The sequence below is a fragment of the Macaca nemestrina genome, chromosome 12 (assembly GCF_043159975.1).
Source record: "Macaca nemestrina isolate mMacNem1 chromosome 12, mMacNem.hap1, whole genome shotgun sequence".
Taxonomy (NCBI): Eukaryota; Metazoa; Chordata; class Mammalia; order Primates; family Cercopithecidae; genus Macaca; species Macaca nemestrina.
Window position 1 is genome coordinate 37,666,418 of NC_092136.1, and position 19,681 is coordinate 37,686,098.

At 39.0% G+C, this 19,681-nt stretch overlaps 1 pseudogene; it reads right to left on the reverse strand.

Moving 5' to 3' along the window:
* Positions 1–12,267: 12,267 nt before the first annotated feature.
* On the reverse strand, positions 12,268–12,740 carry LOC105463301 (chromobox protein homolog 3 pseudogene; annotated as a pseudogene).
* Positions 12,741–19,681: the final 6,941 nt, after the last annotated feature.

Below are 19,681 nucleotides of genomic sequence, written 5' to 3' on the forward strand. Positions count from 1 at the left end.
TCACTGGAGTAGCACTTTTAATTAACTTCAAGGACTTTTTATTTGCATTCACAACTTGGCTAACTGTTTAATTTGAGAGATGTTTCCACAATCCACTTCTCTGACTCCTCTCTTCTATCTGAGGCTCTCGCCTCCCTGCTCTCTCTCAGCTTTTGAGAAACAAACCCAAAATAAAACATAATTTATCTTATTGCATCTTGAAAATAAAGTTTAACTGTGTCATTTTATCACGAAGCCTCCTGTTGCCTCTTATGGTCTCAGTACCTAACAGTCCCTCTTGAAGTTTTCGAGATATTTTCTCAGAGACAGGTCCCTCCCTAAGATGAATTCTATGCTTACTATTCAGCTAGTAATATTTTCATTTTATTACATTTGTTAAGGTGCCCTTCTACAAGGAAGGTTGCTTGCTAATTCTCCTACTAAGCCCTAGAATTCATTGCTTTAACAAATATTTTTGGGGGCTACTTACTCATGGACTGAGTAAGAAGAATCAGCATTGGACAAGACAAAAAAAAAGAGATTGCTCTCCTCATGTAGCTAACACTATATTGAGTGAAAACGGAAAAGAAATAAGTAAATTAATTCTTTATTTTGAAAACACTAAATTGTAGTAAGTATCATGAAGAAAATGAAGCAGAGAAATGTATTTGAGAATTTCTAGTTGAGACTCCCTAGATGTGGTGATCAGGGAAGTCTTCTCTGAAAAGGTAACATGTGAGCTGAACCCTGAATGACACAGAAAAGCCAACCATGCACAAGTCCAGAGAAAGTGCAGACCAGTGAGAGGGAAGAGCAAGTCAAAGGTTTCCAGGGAGAAAGAGAGAATGAGGAGAGAGTCACAGTGAGTAAAGGGGAAAATGGTAAAAACTGAGGCCAGAAAGGAAGACAGAGGGCCGGTCCCACAGATATTATAGGCTACTTGTAATAGGGAGGCTTTGAAGAACTTTAAGCAAAGAAATGAAATGAGCTAATTTGTTTATTTATTATTTTGTATTTATTTTTGTTATTGTTTTTGAGACAGAGTTTCACTCCGTCGCTCAAGCTAGAGTGCAGTGGTGCTCTCTCTGCTCACTGCAGCCTCCACCTCCTGGGTTCAAGAGATTCTCCTGACTCAGCCTCCTGAGTAACTGGGATTACAGGTGTGTGCCACCATGCCCGGCTAATTTTTGTATTTTTAGTAGAGACGGGGTTTTGCCGTGTTGGCCAGGCTGTTCTCAAACTCCTGACCTCAAGTGATTCACCCACTTTGGCCTCCCAAAGTACTGGGATTACAGGTGTAAGACACCACACCCAGCCTAGTTTATATATGTAGAAGATTACTCTGGCTACTGCTTAAGGAATTTATATTAGATGGAGAGACCAAGAGTGGAAGCAAAGAACCAGGTAGGAAGCTATTACTATTGTCCAGGCAAGAGATGATTGTGGCTTTGACAAGCTTGGAAATGAGATGAGGAGAAGAAGACAGATTTGGTGTAAGTTTTAGAGATAGAACTGCATTTTTGCTATTAGTGGGTTGTGGGGGGTGGTCAGCTAGGTCTGCCCAGTCCATAAACATTTTTATTTCAACATCTGGAAGTGATGTTATACATTTAATGAAGGAGATGTAAATGCGATTTACTGAGCATCTAAACAAGCATAACATTACACAGAGAAAACTAAAAGCACTAAAATATGGCTCTGGAATTAACTTCTAATAGCTCCTTCCTAGGAATCAGTTAAAGATATTATGTGAGTTTTTTCTTTTGTTTGTGTTTTCTGGTTTCTTCTAAAATATAAGATCCTTGAGGGCCAGGACTTCTGTGTTCTAATCGGTAATGTATGTCCAGCATCTAGTATAGGCTGCCTAGCAGAAGAAGGTGTTCAATAACTCTTGATTGCCTTTTTTACTCAGTACCATACTGTATTCTTCTGGTAACAGACCAATCAACATCACACTAAGATTACTACTAGTAATAAAATAATATTTACTGAGTGCTTACTACGTACCAAGCACTGTTGTTAGCCCTTTGCATTTAAAGATGGATAAAATCTCCATCCCACTAGAGCAGAACAGAACGTGTGAAATAAGTGCTGTGTTCTTGATTTTAAATACGAAGAAACTGAGGCACAAAACAATTAAGTAACTTGCCCAAGATTGTTCTGCTAGAAAGTGGTAGAGATAGGATTTTATTCTAGATCCTCTTTGGCTTGCATTTACTACACTAGACATTCCCTTTTTTCCTCAGTGCTTTTAATACAAATTACAGGGCATTCTTAGTTTCTTGGGTGCTACAGTTAAAAGTCTAAGCTCCATGAAGTATGGGGTATTGATTGTTACTGAAGCTCACTTTCCTCTGGTCCTGTCACTGTTGGGGTTTTTTTGAATGAATTCTTGCTGTGTCAGCTCCCTATTAGCCTTTTCTGTTCTGCTCTAGTGGGATGGAGATTTTATCCATCTCTAAATGTTGGCAGGACTCAGAACTTCCAGATTGAGGTTGAGTTTGAGGAAAATCTCCCGAATGTGCAGAAAAATGGCCTGCTGGAGACTTCCTATGCATCACTCTCAAACATCCTCTTGGGCTCCAGCTCTGTGGGGTTTTGCTCTGCAACCACATCAGAACCACTAGCCCAGGTCACAGGTGCTCAGAGGGGCAACAGCAACCCACGACTGGGGAGATACTGATGAAGGATGTAGGGAGAAAGAGATGGAAGCTGGGCCTTCAGGGATGCAGAGGGAAACACTGGTCCCTTCCTCTCAGTTCCAGATGTCACCAATCCCTGTTTGCTTTTTATCTGTTTCATGAGCAAAGAGGGTTGTGTTAAAGAATGTCTTTCTTTTCAAGGACGTAGCAAAGGCCTGGAACTAGTTGCTGGGTAGTGAGTGTTAATGACTAAAGCATGGGACACATTAAGCACGTTGCCTGACACATAATAAATGTTCGATAAATGTTAACAATTATTGTTATTGTTAATATTTGTTAGAATATCATGTTAAAATGACATATTACATTTTTAAGCATAAGTGTGTGCCATCTGTGATAGATAAAACTCTGCCTCAAAGCAGGGTTTGGCCCTAGTTCCTGTGGAAAGCCTGTTATCCTGGGAACTGATTCTGCCATCCATGATAGGGGCTTGCTCTTGGATCCCAGTAACAGGCTTCACAAGAAATGTTTTCTTACTTCATGCTTAGAATCATAATTTTACAAGATTGCAGCTGACATTAGAAGTCATTTCTGTCTAAGTTAGGTGGCCTCTGATGTACTTATAGAGCACCTTGTACTTAGACCTGCTCTGCTGCTCCCATTACTGGGATAGAATTAACATGTTAGTTAGCAGTATCTCCCACTAGACTGTCAGTTCTTTGAGACCTGGGACTGCATATTGTTTACTAATATGCACAGGTATTATATCTGGCCCATTTCAGGAGCTCAAAAAGTATTGATTGAGTAAATAAATATGTGAATACCAGCCACCACTTATCTAGAAACTAAATTTCTCCATAAAACATCCTTAATTTGTAACTATGCAGCTGTTTCTGGAATTCTCCAGAAACAGGGAAATCATAGTTTCCCTGCTGCTAGAAAGTTCTTTTTGTTTAATCAATACCAAACTTCTACCCATTGGTACCCATATTCTTTTGTAGCCAAGTAAGTTGCATTCCATTCTATTAACAACTCCTCAAATACTTGCAAAGCTCCTTTCCTTCTCTGGGCCTTCCCACATGTTTTTCTTTCTATCAAGGAGACTTTGTCACCACTTTTGGCTTCACAAAAATCTATTCCACTTTTATGTTCTAACTTTAATGTCATTTTTCTAACAACTTCGTATGAACCATGTTTTCACTGTTATTCTCTTTCATAGTCTTTTGTTCATTTCCCTCTCTGTACTTTTCACAATTTATAATTATTTATGTATCAATCAGGACAGAAATCCAATACAAATTAACTTAATCTATAGAAAGAAATCTGTTGCCCTACCTAACCTGAAAGTCATCTTTAGATCCAGAAGTTAACTTGCAAATCCAGGACTCTTTCTCTTTGAATCTCCTAAATTCTGCCTTATTCTATGTTACCATCATTTACTTTTAAGTAGCTTTTTTTCCCTATGAGATGGCAAAAATGGTCATTGTCTCTTCCAGTATTATACCTCTTTAGGGACCATGGTTCCTAAGAAAAGAGTGTAATTGTCTGCCAAGTGACTTATGCAAAACTTCTGGGCATGAACTAAATGGCATATCTTAGATCACGTGGCCATGGTTAAACCAATCACTGAAAGCAGAGGTCATGGATGGACCAGGTCTGGACCACCTGCCCATTTTGGGCTCAGTGGATATGTAGGGAAATTTGTGAGACCAGGACTTTAGGAAACTATGCGCTCCTTTATGAAAAGTAATGGACCATTTCTCAAAGGAAGAGATCCTGGGCAAGCACAAAATATGGGGTTTTTATAATAACCCCTTTTGTTGTTGTTCTTATTAAATACTCATTTTCCCCTCAACTAATACATGCTATATTAGCAGGAGCCATTTCTGTTTCCTTTGTCTTTAGCCAGAGAACATAGCACATAGTGGACACTCAATTTATTGAATGAATTAATGTTTGAAATATGTCTTCTCTTCTTTAGACTAAAGCCCACTCCCACTCTGTTCTTGAAACCTTTCTTCATATCACCTGGTTTTCATCATTGCCTGAAATTACTATCAAATTTTGGATCAACCCCTACCATGAATGAAGTCTTGGACTTTGGGAAAACAACTCTGAGCCAGAGATTCCTCATCTGTCAAGTGGGATAAAAGATTTCGACATTAGCTTTGGAGAAGATTCAATGAGATAATAAAAGTGCTTTGTAGATTACTCCATATGAGAGTTAAGGTAAAAGTAGTATGACCTGCTAATGGGCTCTCCTGAGAGGTGCTTTCAGATTTGGTCGTCCAGTGAATGCGTGAAAATCAGAGGTTGAAGATTCTTTACATTGAACTCAAATTTAGTACCTCTGGAAAGCTTTCCAAACCCTTTTCTGGTGTTGGCATTGTATTTTTCAAGATCCCATTGCCTACTGGAGATTCCCAACTCTGACCCAGAGATCTGAAAGAAAGGACCATGCTCGCTTCTGCAACATGCAGCACCATGGAGAGAATGGGAAGCCCATGACACAGATTGGCAGGGATACCACAGCACACCTACTGCTTCATAGTTAGTTCTTTGCTTTAACCTTCTCTCTGTTATAAATGATGCCTAATCCATGTAATGAAAGAAAAAAAAAGCCTGTAAATCTTAAGACAGGTTGTTTTTGTCTTGGTATGAAAATAAAAACCCTAATGCAAGAGAGGTTCACCTTCCGACGTAAACATGTTGACTAAATATGTTCAAGTGTCTAAGCACTTAACAAAAGCTTTCCTAACTTGAATCAAACATCTCTTATCACTCTCTTGAAGGTTCTGGTCTAGCCTTGGTGAAATGCTTGCGGTTCCTCAAACTTGTCTTCTATATCTCTGTTCTTTCTGGGTTTTAATGTTCCCTCTGCTGTCCCTTTTTCCTCACTATCTCTTCTTTTTTCTGTAGCTCATTTCTTCCAGGAAGTCTTCCTTGGTCATCACCACAAAGGATAGGTTATGTGCCCTCTTATGTGCTGCTTGTATTACCATCTTGTCAATGAGGGCAGGACCCCTATTTGTCTGTATTTTTCATCCCTCAATTTTCAATACAAAAAGTGTATGGCACATAGTAGGTACTCGGGTATTGTTTTTCCAATAAGTGAGCTCCCAACTCCAGATAACAAGAAGATACATCTTCTACTCAGAAATAAAATTTCAAGCATAACCCATTGTTTGTCCCTCTATCAATCTGGGTCTTTTCAATAAGGTCATTTAAGAGTCATAATTTTCCACCCACACACATGGAATTTGAACAGCGGCTTGTGACATTTGGAATGGATTTAGAGATCTTGGTGATTATTTGGATGGATTTGTATCATGTTGCAGTCCCCATAGCATGTCAAGCCTTTGATCAATATACAGAGTAGACGTGGGCCAACCAACTGATAGGAGCTAGCAATGGGCCCAGAGCATCCTTTCCTAGGAACTAAGATACATGTGGCCTTTTCTATACTACTTCGGCCACATTCTTGAGTGCTCATGTTCTCTACAATCAGGGTCATGACTTTTTTGGGGATGCTGACAAATACAAACTCACCAGGGAAATTCTAATCATCCCTAAGCTAGCTGGAGCTCTCTAACCATGAGTCGTAACCTTAATAAGTATAAGTAGATGCCATCTGTCCATCCACCTCCGCACGGCTGCACTAGCCCCTTCTTTGTCTGCTCTGTCTGGGAGAGTTGCCAACTTCCTATTAGGGGCCTTTCCTAGAGCAAGGAGAAGGCCTCATGTTTCTCACTAGGTCCAGGTCTTGTCCTTCAAATGAATGAAAAAGCAACAATGTGTCTCACTGATTTGAGGGTACTTCCCAATCTATCCCCTTTTCCAGGGATTCAAAGATTTACACTTTTGAAATCATTCCCTTGGGTTATAGTAGTATTCTACCCAAAGATCCCTGAAAATGTGTTCATCAAATAGGACTCTTTTACTTTCAAGTGATTGAAAACCCAAATCAAACTGCCTTGAGAGAAAATGGAAACATATTGGTTCATATCACTGAAAAGACTGGGGGTAGTGCTGGCTTCAGACAGAGCTTGATTTAAAGGACCTAACAAGTTTTCAGGAACCAATTTTCTTTCTACATCTCTTCCTTTAGCTGCTCTGTGTTAACTTCCTCTCAGCCAGCCCCCTTGGGGGACTCTAGCAGCAACTGACTTCTGTTTCTTCCAGTTCCATGTGTAGCTCTTGTGCCCTTGTGCTCAAGCAAAAGTGGCATAATTGACCTTGATTGGAGGTAAATGTCTCATCCTGGGTCACATGCCCATCCCTAAATGAATCACTGTGATTGGGGAAATAAGATGTCCTATTGGGTTAGGCCTGAGGTCATATACCAAAGGGCAGAGTTAGCACCAAAAATGTGCATGGAGTGGGAGTGTGGCACTAATTGTTCCTCAAAGGACATTCAGAATGCTACTTCTAGAAATAAAAAATAAAAAAGCAAAATAAAATAGATACTGTGCAGCAAAAAACCAAAAAACAAAAATGGCAAAATTTTACCACAGAATGAACCCATGCATCAAAAACCTTAAAAATGTTTATTATTTCTCCCTACTTCACATTCTCTCTCATAGGTAATATTATATGTGTATGAATATATACCTACACATACACACACACATATATCAACACCAGATATACAAAGATTTATGTTCAAAGGCACAGAGATGATCATTGCATTATTATCTAAACAAGAGGGAGTTGGCTACTTATATTATGAGAAAATCAAATAATGAATTGCTAAAATGGTATTTCTCAAGAACATTTCATGGCATAAAAAAGTGATCATAATATAAAAAGAGGTAAATTAAATGAATATAGTATGTGGAAATTATGTTTTAAATACGTATTCATAAAAATATAGACATTAAGAGCAAAATGTTAGCAACGGTTATCTATGTTTTCAGGGTTTTTAAAAAATATTTTCTTAATTTCTTTTACAATCAGAAAAAATAAGCTAGTTCATTTTTAAGGTAAAATGTTACCTGGGGTTGTACAGTCACATTGCTCAGATTACCAACACCAAGCAGGGTTTTGAGGTCAGATAAATTTTGACGAAGAGAATATTTCAAGGAAGGTTTGTTATATAGAGGTGTTCCCTGAAAGGATATACAGAAAAATATTCTGTGAGTCAACTAAAAGAAAGAAGAACCAAAAACCTGGGGCGGGTAACAAGAAGCAGAGCAAAGAGGAATAGCTTTATGCTGGGTGGGCTCAAATTAGTTCTGGGTGGGCCCAGATTATCTTGGCCAAAATTATTTCACTTCAAAAGGCTTCTACAGAGGTGGACATCATCCTTAGCTCATTAGAAAAAGTGATATGTAAAGCATGACTGAGACTAATAAGCCCTGTGATTCAAGGCATGTGAGGGCAGCAGTATTGTCCCATGAGCTTTGGGCATGGGAGAGACTTCTCACAACTTTCCCCAAACCTGCCATTACTCTGAGGAACAGCTTGAACAATTATAGAAACCACAATAATTAGATGCCTTATGCATGTGTTATAAGGCATTCTATACTTTTCAAAAGTATCCTACCTCTTCTGATCTTTAAAAACTCTGTGACCTAGGAAGTACCCATGTTCCCATTTATCAGATAAGGAAGGCAAGGCTTTGGAAGAGAAGAAAGCTTAGTTGGAGAGAATTTTAATAAAGATGTTGGATTTGCATTCAAGCTGATTTGGGGGTATGTTGTGAGAAGAGGGCAGGCAATTTTGTGGACCCCACAAGGTTAGAAGCTAAAGTATAGCCATGCCTCATGGAGCCTACAAAATAAAGGATCGAGTACTCAAGCTCTTCTCGGGAGCAACATTATACGCTTTCTCCTCTCTGCTCCTCTCTACCAGTGGGTCTCATTCTTCTTCAGATCTTCCTCTACTTCATCATCTTGCACATGGCCCAACATTGTCCACCTGCCCTAAAAACTTGGTGGCCTTACAAATCCAGGGGCCACCACCAACCAACCTCTGTGCATCTTAGTTCAAATCCTCAAGGGCAAGAACCTTGCTGACTCAATACAGCCTTTGAATAGGACCAAGATTAAAGTAAGATATTCTGAGACCCGAAATACTGAAAAGATCATATTGCCCACCTCCATGAATAATTGAAAATAAAGACAAGACTATTTCATAAAATACTATTTTATATACTATTACATGTGGCAACGTTTTGACACACACACGCACATAAAAAACCTTTAGAACAGGCATCCCCAACCTCCTGGCCACAGACTGTTACTGGTCCGTAGCCTGTTAGGAACTGGGCCATACAGCAGAAGGTTAGCAACAGGCGAGTGAGTAGTCTTCCTTCCTTCCTTCCTTCTTTCTTTCCTTCCTTCCTTCCTTCCTTCCTTCCTTCCTTCCTTCCTTCCTTCCTTCCTTCCTTCCTCCCTCCCTCCCTCCCTCCCTCCCTCTCTCTCTTTCTCTCTCTTTCTTTCTTTCTTTCTTGCCTGTTAGGAACTGGACCATACAGCAGAAGGTTAGTAACAGGCAAGTGAGTAGTCTGTCTTCCTTCCTTCCTTCCTTCCTTCCTTCCTTCCTTCCTTCCTTCCTTCCTTCCTTCCTTCCTTCCTTTCTTTCTTTCTTTCTTTCTTTCTTTCTTTCTTTCTTTCTTTCTTTCTTTCTTTCTTTCTTTCTTCTTTCTTTCTTTCTTTGTCTCTCTCTCTCTCTTTCTTTCTTTCTCTCTCTCTCTTTCTTTTTTTTTTTTTTTCTTGACAAGGTCTTACTTCATCACTCAGGCTGGAGTGCAGTGGTGCAGTCTCGGCTCACTGCAACCTCTGCCCTCCCGGTTCAAGCGATTCTCCTGCCACAGCCTCCCAAGTAGCTTGGATTATAGGCACATGCCACCACATCTGGCTAATTTTTGTATTTTTTGGTAGAGTCGGGGTTTTGCCATGTTGGCCAGGATGGTCTTGAACTCTGAACATCAAGTGATTCACCTGCCTTGGTCTCCCAAAGTGCTGGGAGTACAGGCGTGAGCCACTACACTTGGCCAAAGCTTCATCTGTATTTATAGCCACTCCCCATTGCTCGCGTTATCCCATGAGCTCCAACTCCTGTCACATCACTGGTGGCATTAGATTCTCAAAGAAGTACAAACCCTAGTGTGAACTGCGCATGCAAGGGATCTAGGTTGCACACTTCTCATGAGAATCCAGTGCCTTATATTCTGTCACTGTCTTCCATCATCCCCAGATGGTGCAGTCTAGTTGCAGGAAAACAAACTCACGACTCCCACTGATTCTACATTATGGTGAGTTGTATAATTATTTCATTATGCATCATGATTTAATAATAATAAAGTGCACAATAAATGTAATGCACTTGAATCATCCCGAAGCCATCCCCACCCAACCCCAGTCCGTGGAATAATTTTCTTCCATGAAACTGGTTCCTGGTGCCAAAAAGTTTGGGGACCGCTGCTTTAGGAAAGAGGGAGTTTCTATATATTCAAGTTCTTTCAAAATGCCTCATATTATGGAACAGTCTCTCAACTTCATTTTGAACATAAGAGGACTGTTTAGGGAAGGTATGTTAGGCTATAACTGCCTGAGTTAATGCTGGCATGGGATAACTCAGAGGTTACCTGGCAGAATTGATTTTAAAAAAAGGAGACAAAGAAATTCAACACAGGTTTACTACTTATTATGATAATGAACCCATAATTATTATGAATATGAGCCCATAATTCTAAATGTTCAATATTGCTGTAAACAAGCTTTTTAAAAGTCATTTTAATGTGCAACAGAGTAAGTGCTAACATTGTGGAAATTGTAAATATACACATATGAAAACCTCAAAGATCCTGGTATTATGAAAATGGGTCCTAGTATGCTTAAGATAAAATATCCAGTGACCGGTTATATGAGGATTCAATAAATGCTCTATCACTAACAAAACATGCAGAAATGCAAATGATGTTCTCTAAAAATGAACTTTTTGAGCTTTAAATGCGTAAGGGATTCAAAAAATAGTTCTAGTGAAAACAAAAGTATTCATGTCAAAGGTACTTTTTTGCATAAAGGAAAATAAAACTATTTATTGACCACTGTTCACAAGTATTTACAATAAAGTAAACAATATACATTTACATAACATTCTGATTACTGCAAAGTTGTTTTTCCTCACTTTTGCTGAATCAGTAAAGCAAATACTGAAAAGATTGAGCCTACATGTAAGGAATGACTTGGGATAAGAAAAAAAAAAATGCAGGTCAGCTGGGTGCAGTGGCTCACGCCTGTAATCCCAGCACTTTGGGAGGCTGAGGTGGGCAGATCACAAGGTCAAGAGATCAAGACTATCCTGGCCAACATGGTGAAACCCCATCTCTACTAAAAATGCAAAAATTAGCTGGGTGTGGTGGCACGCACCTGTAGTCCCAGCTACTTGGGAGGCCGAGACAGGAGAATCACTTGAACCCGGGAGGAAGAGGTTGCAGTGAGCTGAGATCATACAACTACTCCAGCCTGGCAACAGAGCGAGACTCTGTCTCAAAAACAAACAAACCAAAAAAAAGAAAACCCATGCAGGCCAATAGGTTGGATTACAAACCGTTATTCACACATTTATAGCAGAAGGTCCTAAACTGCCAACCTCTCTAACCATCTGATTAGGTTTCTATAAGCCAAATCTTAGATATTCCATGAATCATAACCTTTTAGTCAAGGTAGCAACAGGGATTTCAACATTTTTGTTAAGGAATGTCCCAATAGAGACATTTTTAAATGTTCACTTAACTTAGTTGTGTTTAGCTAATTAAAACACACTGGCATTTGTCTAGTTTCCTCATCTGGATGGGGAAACCTCCTGTGATGGCAGTGATAAAATTTTTCCTTTTAGGAATTTTGCAAGCAAACCACTGAATTTATAGATATAGATGCTTTAAAATTATCCAATTTAAATTGTCCTATTAATTAGAATCCCTTATTTCACTTGAAGTTTATGACTTCAGGAAAATTTTCAATATAACTTGAAGTGATTATCTCTTATTTTGCTCAGAATAATGGCATCTCAGAAACATGGGTTTACCTGTGATTTTTCATTTTGGTGAAGGTTTAAAAATTTACATGTGCATTTTACGTATACACACACACACACAAACAAAAAACCTGGAATGGTCCTTAGGCTTATGACAACACAAGTTCTGATTGAGTAATGACTATGGACATAACCCTCAACATTTAGAAAAGCTGTCCTTTAATGCGGAGGAAACGATATACCATGGTATCAAATGTTCTTTTCTGATAAAAGAAGCAACTACAGGAAGCTTTTATTTATTTGTTCAAAGTAACCAGTGCTACGGATGAAAAAAACAAAAACAAAAAACAAAAAACCAACAACTCTTCCAATGCTACTTTCAAAATGAACATATCAAACTGGATTTCCATTAGAATGTAGTTATTTTGTCACACTAGTAAATAAAAAACCAAGACCCAAATTATATATATATATTTATGTGTGTGTGTATATACACGTGTATTTATGTTTGTGTGTGTATATATATACACACACACATATATATATACACACGTGTATATACACACACACATATGAGAATCCGTATATGTATATACATAGACACACACATATATATACATAAAAATGTGAACAATTATTGAGCTTCATCTTCTGGACAAGCTTGTCAAGTTAGTCTCTCTTCATAAAAAGCAGCTACAATTTGAGGACATTTCATATTCGCCTCTTTTGAGGCCAGCACCGAGTCTGCCTCATCTGAATCTTTCCATTTCATGAGAAACATCAATTCCCCACTGCCGTCTGTGGCACCAATTATTCTTTCAGGATCAGGACCTCTGGCAAATCCTCTTGGTTTGTCAGCAGTGTTTCTTTTCTTCTTTGATTTGCTGTCATCAGATTCACTGTCAGATAAAGATTTTCTTTTTGTACCATCTTCTTTGCCAGCTTTTTGAGAATTAAGAAAGGCTTCAATCAACTCTACACAATGTAAATTTTCTTCAGGTTCCCAAGTATTGTCAGCATCTGTAAATACCTTCCATTTCAGAAAATATTCCACTTTCCCATTCACTACACGTTGATCTAGATCTAGTACTTTTTCCATCACAAGTTATACAGGCTCTGCCCCTTCAAGTTTTTCATTCTTTCCATCTGTTTCTTTCCCATTTTTTGCCATATAGTTTTATTGGAGGCTACTTTATTCACCGCCTCCGAGCTGCTATGGGGTCTCAGGTCTGCAGTGTCTCAGGCCCTGTGCCACTCCAGCTCCAGCCACAACCGAAGTCTGAGGGAGCCTGTGAGCTGCATGCGGGGCGGCGCTGGGGAGGGGTGGCACTGCCCACGCCGGGTGGCCAAGGAGCGGGGCCTGATGTCAGAGATACTTTTGAAGAGTTTGAACAAGAGTGTTTTGTGATCTATGAGAAAGAAGAACATACTTCTAAATTGATATATTTTATATATAATTTATAATATGTAAATATAACTACTTAATGAATTAGATACAATATGCATGCATTTAATTATTTCATCTACATACATACCTAAAAGTTTATCACTCACATTGGCAAACAAAACTTTCTTCTTGACTTTCTCAATGGGAGAGTAGGGAATGACCTCATATTAGGGCACTCATATTCATGCATATACGACAAATATAAATAATTCAAGAAAACTTCTGATTTTTGTCATGACTACTATTTTATTTCTTTTTTGAAATATCAAATATCAAAAGATTTTGAAAAGATTTTGGGGGTATGTTTGTCTTTGATTCTGCTAGTGCACTATGTGTATGCTTGACCTACTTGTTAACTCTTCTAAGTCTCCTTGGGTCTGTTGTCCAAATATTATCCAGTAGCTGAAATCTAGGAGGAATAGGATCATGTGGTACAAAAGCAGCCAATAGACTTCCTCTTCACGATCTGGGATAGATCCTTATCCCCTCTATCACTCTCTATAGGGATTAGAATCTCTTTATCCCAGTTTTTGGCCTCCTTTCTACTCAAGGAGTGCAGTAATAGCAAAATCTCATTAACCCCTCTAAGTAGTGTTCCAGTACAAACACTTGGTGGCTTAAAACAACAGGAATTTCTTTTCTGATAGTTCTGGAATCCAGAAGTCTGAAATCAAGGTGTTGGCAGGATTAGTTCCTTCTGAAAACTTTGAGGGAAGATCCATTCCATGCCTCTCCTAGCTTCTGGCAACTGCAGGTAATCCTTGGCATTTCTTGGCCTGTAGGGACATGGCTCCACTTTTTGCCTTTGTCGTCACATAGCCTTCTCCCTTGTGTAACTACATTTCAAGTGTCCCTTTCCTTTCTCTTATAAGAACACCAATCACTGGATTAGGACCCACCCTAAGTCCAGGATGATCTCATGGTCATTCTTAATTTAATTGCCCTAAATTAAGAATCTACAAGATTCTTTTTCTGACTAAGATAATCTTCACAAGTTCTAGGTGTTAGCACTTGGACATATTTTGAGGACCACCATCCAACCCACTCTACCTCCCTTATTTCCTAGACAGTAATTAACTATTTTTTGATAATGATAGTTTTGAAAACAACACCCAGAAAGCTGCATTTCTACAGCACTTGACTGCTGGGGCAGGCACCTTTTTGATTCGTTATGGAAGTCCGAGCAGTTCCTGGATAAGATAGATAGAGAAAAGAGCCGGAATGGGATTTTACCCAGATTTTTTAACATTATTTTTACTCTGCACTGGGGATAGATGGGGAGCATGGAAATGAGCAGCTGAAAAGGGGAATTTAACTTAAAAATAAACCACAGGCCTGGATTGGATGCCCCTTCCCTGTACTTTTCCTATAATTTACTTGTATTCTTCACAAGACTGAGGTCTGAGAGGGCGGAGGCTGTCTTGTTCACCATCGTATCCCTAACACAAGCCTGATATAAAGTAGGCAGTCCACAAATATATGTTAAATGGAAAAACAAATGAATGAAAGAAAGGAAACTTCTTTAGCACATTGGGCCATGTATCCAAGACTTCGCCTTCACACAGGGTCCTATCTGCCCAGTCCACACTTCCTCTCACTTGAAGTTCTAGATACTCAAGTTTTGAACACTCCCCAAGAGATTGACTGTCTATAAGACTGAGGCACCCAATTCTCCATTTTCCTACTTTTTTTTTATATGCTTTCCATAAAACAAAAATTAAAATGGGGCTAAGTCAAGAAGACTCCTCATTAATGAAGTCCTAGATTCCCAGATACATATACAAAGAAGAGTCAAATGTAAAGTGCCTCTGTAAAACTTCTAACAGAAATAAACAATTTTATTAAGGAAGCTGTCCTGGGGAGTGTGTGTGTGTGTGTGTGTGTGTGTGTGTGTGTGTGTGTAGTGAGGGGTGTATTCCTGAATATCAAAACTGAGAGGCCATAGGAGAGATGTATTTTCTAGAAAATCATACTAGAAGTTCAGGTCCCAGAAGATAAGATCAAAGTTCAGTCTCACTGGCCTCCCTCCCTCTTCTGTGACCCGTTCCTCCATGGCCTTGACATGCCTTTGCTATTAATTAATGTAATAATTAGTACCTGAGCAGTTATTGGATAAGATAGGTAAACTTATCCATCCCTCCTAGAAGTATTCAAAATTTGATAAGATAGGTCAATGAAGGCCCCATAGCCTTCCAGCTGCAAAGGAATCATTCCTTGTAATTCCTCTGAGTAGCAGTGGAAGTGGGGGTGACAAATATATTTTCCGTGCCATCTGGGTAGACATAGACTCTGCCAATTTGCAGGATCTGTGCAGATATGGACTCTGCCAATTTGTAGGGCCAGCGTTGGGAAACAATATTCTCTCTTCTCTTCTCTTCTCTTCTCTTCTCTTCTCTTCTCTTTTCTATCTCCTTCCTTCTATGTCTAAATCAACAGTCGCTAGTTTCTGCTATGCTTCTTCATGACATTTTATTCTGTAAATACTTCCTGCTTAACCCAAAGATGATTAGACAAATCAAACATGACTTACCTTTCTGGCTAATCTCATCAGAACGCATTCCAAGTTGAGCAATTAAAAAATGGCACTCAAATTTTATCTCAGTTGTCTTCTTCCCTATAACCTAGTATAGTTCTGGGCAGAAAGGAGATTCTCAATTTATTCTTAATGTATTGTAAGAAATTAGATTGTCTCTAAGATAAGCAATGAGTTTAATTTAAGTAAATTGTAATTAAAGTAGAGAAAAAGAACATATTATTTGAAGAAGGATGGTTCTAGGCTCAATTTGGAACCACAAAATAGTCTGTCACTTTGGGGAAAATTATATAAATTGATTTTCTCATCTGTAAAATGGAGGTGTTAATAAGTAACTTACAGGGTTGTGGCAGGTCTTGAAAGAAAAAAGAAATATATGGGGCTGGGTGCAGTGGCCTGTAATCCCAGCACTTTGGGAGGCCGAGGCAGGCAGATCATGAGGTCAGGAGTTTGAGACCAGCCTAGCCAACATGGTGAAACTCATCTCTACTAAAAATACAAAAATTAGTTGGGTGTGGTGGCGCACGCCTATAGTCCCAGCTACTCAGGAGGCCGAGGCAGGAGAACCACTTGAACCTGGGAGGTGGAGGTTGCAGTGAGCCAAAATCATGACACTGCAGTCCAGCCTGGGCGACAGAGTGATATTTCATCTCAAATATATAATATATATACATATTATATATTATATATAATTATAAATATACACATATTTTATATTTACATGGTTATATACATATTATATATCATATACATATTATATATAATATACGTATAATATATTATACGTATATTATATATAATATATTATACATATATTGTATATATTATACATATTATATGTTGTATATAATATATTATACATATTATATGTTGTATATAATATATTATACATATTATATGTTGTATATAATATATTATACATATTATATGTTGTATATAATATATTATACATATTATATATTATATACATGGAAAATACCTGGCACATAAAAGCTGTTCATTAAATATAAGCTATCTTTCCTTCTAAGCCCTGAAACGGTTTTGATATTGAGTAAGAGATTTTTTTCCCCATAATAAATGTTACATGTAGACATATTTACTCCAGATTTCAATACAGCTGTATTCAGACCCAGACTTGTTTAAAATATCGAAAAAGGAGCATATATGATTTTCAATATGGGCTTATGCTGTACGCGTAAGACTTGGGCATTTGACTGTATGTAAATCGTATCTAAAAATTTTTTTTCTACTCTCTCACCTCCCAAAATAGTGGGATCATGTTTCTATTCTCTGGAAGGCCCTCTGACATCCTATCCGAGCCTCCAGCTGCAGATATGCCCCAGCTGGGAAAGGTGAAGACAAGGTGCTTAAACGTTTATGTACTGCATTTCCTCAATTATAAATCCACATTTTCTCATTTTAGTATTTCCTGAGAAGCAACTTATATTCAATGTACATTTAATATAGTGTTTCTTCTCTGCACTGCAGCCTCAAGCCACTCACCCTTCTATTCTCTGGAAAGTTACTCTTAAATTAACGGTGTATCTCTGGAATTTGTAACACATCTTGGAAACAACTTGCATTTGCCCTCAAGGAGCCAATGAGCTAGTTATCTGTTACCTGAATGTAGATAATCTAAGAATAAATAGTAATGAATACATTTTGAGCGTTTTCTAGCTGCCAGGAACTGTTCTGAGGTGTTATGTATATGAATTCACTTAAGGCGCAAGACAAAACCCATTGTAATGGTAAGATCATTAACCCCATATTATAGATGAGGAAAGTGAGACTCAGAGAAATTAAGGAGCTTCCATAAATTCAAAATGTGTAAGTGGAGCCCTCGCAACATGGTGAAACCCCATCGCCACAAAAACAAAACAAACAAACGAAAATTAGCCAGGCATGGCGGTACATGCCTGTAGTCCCAGCTACTCAGCAGGCTGAGGCAAGATAATCACTTAAGCCTGGGAAGCAAGGCTACAGTAAGCCAAGATGGTGCCACCGCACTCCAGCCTGGAGGACAGAATCTCACACAAAATAAAACAAAATGAAAACAAAAACAAACAAACAAAAAACCAAAGTGTGTAAGTGGGAGATCTGGCATTTGAGTTCAGGCAATCTGGCTCCAGAGGCTATGCCTTTTACCACCACATCTCACTGCCTCTCTAAATGAGATAATGTCAGTAATAGGAAAATTTAAGTGTATTTATCAAAACCTGTAAATCAAAAATTCTAAATTCTAAGGCCCCCCAACCATCTGAATGGACCCCTCCTCTCAGCCGAGGGCATTCAAAAGTTAACCTGCAAAACTTGTTCAGGCCATGATGGGAAAGGGGGAGTCAAACATGCCTCATTATACCCTCCTCCCTTTTGGATTTTAGGAAAAGCCAACCAGCATTAACATCAACACAGACCTTAAGTCTGATAAGAAACATTTAGAATCTATTCTCTCTGAAGCCTGCTACTTGGAGGCTTCATCTGCATGATAAAGCCTTGGTCTTTACAACCCCTTATCTTAACCTAGACATTCCTTTTTATTGAAAATAACACTTTCAACCAATTGCCAATTTTAAGTCTACCTATGACCTGGAAGTCCCCTCACACTTTGAATTGTCTCACCATTCCAGAACAAATCAATGTAAATCTTACATATATTTGATTGATGTCTTGTGTCTCTGTAAAATGTGTAAAACTAGGCTGTGACTCAACACCTTGGACATGTGTTCTTAGGATATCTCGAGGGCTATGTCATGGGCCATTGGTCACTCATATTTGACTCAGAATAAATCTCTTCAAATATTTTACAGAGTTTAACTGTTTTCATCAACAAGTCCATTGAGTGCACTGAGAACAAGGGAGTGGCACGTCATCATTCTGACCCTTGGGGGTGAATTGTCTTGGAATACACACACATGAAACCTAAACGTGAAAAATGTGGGGCTCAGAAAGCACCTTCCATATCACAGTGTAACTCTAGTGTGGCTGAGTCAAGAGGGGCTCTGTGGAGGACTCCATTCATGGACTGGTCACATTACTGGAAAGTGGCCTTGAGGGCCACCTCTGAGTTAAGAGGGGGGTGTGTGTGTGTGTGGAGCAGATAGTAGTCAGTTGGCTCCAGCTACCCCTTCCCACTGCCACTAGCAGAACCCAGTCACATCCCAATCTGACTTCAACCAGAGAGGTCCCATTTTTAGTTGACCTGCTCTTGTCAAACTCAGCAAAGATTTTCATCCTGTCAAGTCAATTCTCAGTCCTTTCCTTAACTTGTCTTTTAGCACATGCCTCCATCCTTGACCATCCCAGCTGGGAGTGACTATGTTTGGAGCTTCCATGGCTATTTCCTATAGTATTGTGGTACTTATCACAACTACCAGCTCTGTGTAAATGTGTCTTACCAGTAAAAGTCCCCCACTGGACCCTAAATTATTTCAGGGCATTAATACCATTCACCTCTGTGCCCCCAAAGCCTGGCACACAACTGCTGCTCAAATGCTCAGTGACAGTGGTTGGACACCTGGTATATTAGTCCCTTCTCACACTGCTATAAAGAACTACCAGAGACTGAGTAAATTTATGAAGAAAAGAGGTTTAATTTACTCACAGTTCTGCAGGCTGAACAGGAAGTGTGGCTGGGAGGCCTCAGGAAACTTATAATCATGGTGGAATGCAAAGGGAAAGCAAGCACATTTTACCATGGCAGAGAAGGAGAGACAGAGAGAGCAAAGGGAGAAGTGCCACACGCTTTCAAACAACCAGATTTTGTGAGAACTCACTATCATGAGAACAACAAGGGGGATTAAGTTACCTTAATCCCCCTCACAGTGATTAAGTTACCTCCCACCAGACCCCTCCTCCAACACTGAAGATCATAATTCAACTTGAGATTTGGGTGGAGACAAAGAGCCAAACCATATCATTCTGCCCCTCCCAAATCTCATGTCATTCTTACATTTCAAAACACACTCATGCCCTTCCAACAGTCCTCCGAAGTCTTAACTCATTCCAGCATTAACCCAAAAGTCCAAGTCCATAGTCTCATCAGAGACAAGGCAAGTCTCTCCTGCCCATGAGGCTGTAAAATCAAAACCAAGTTAGTTA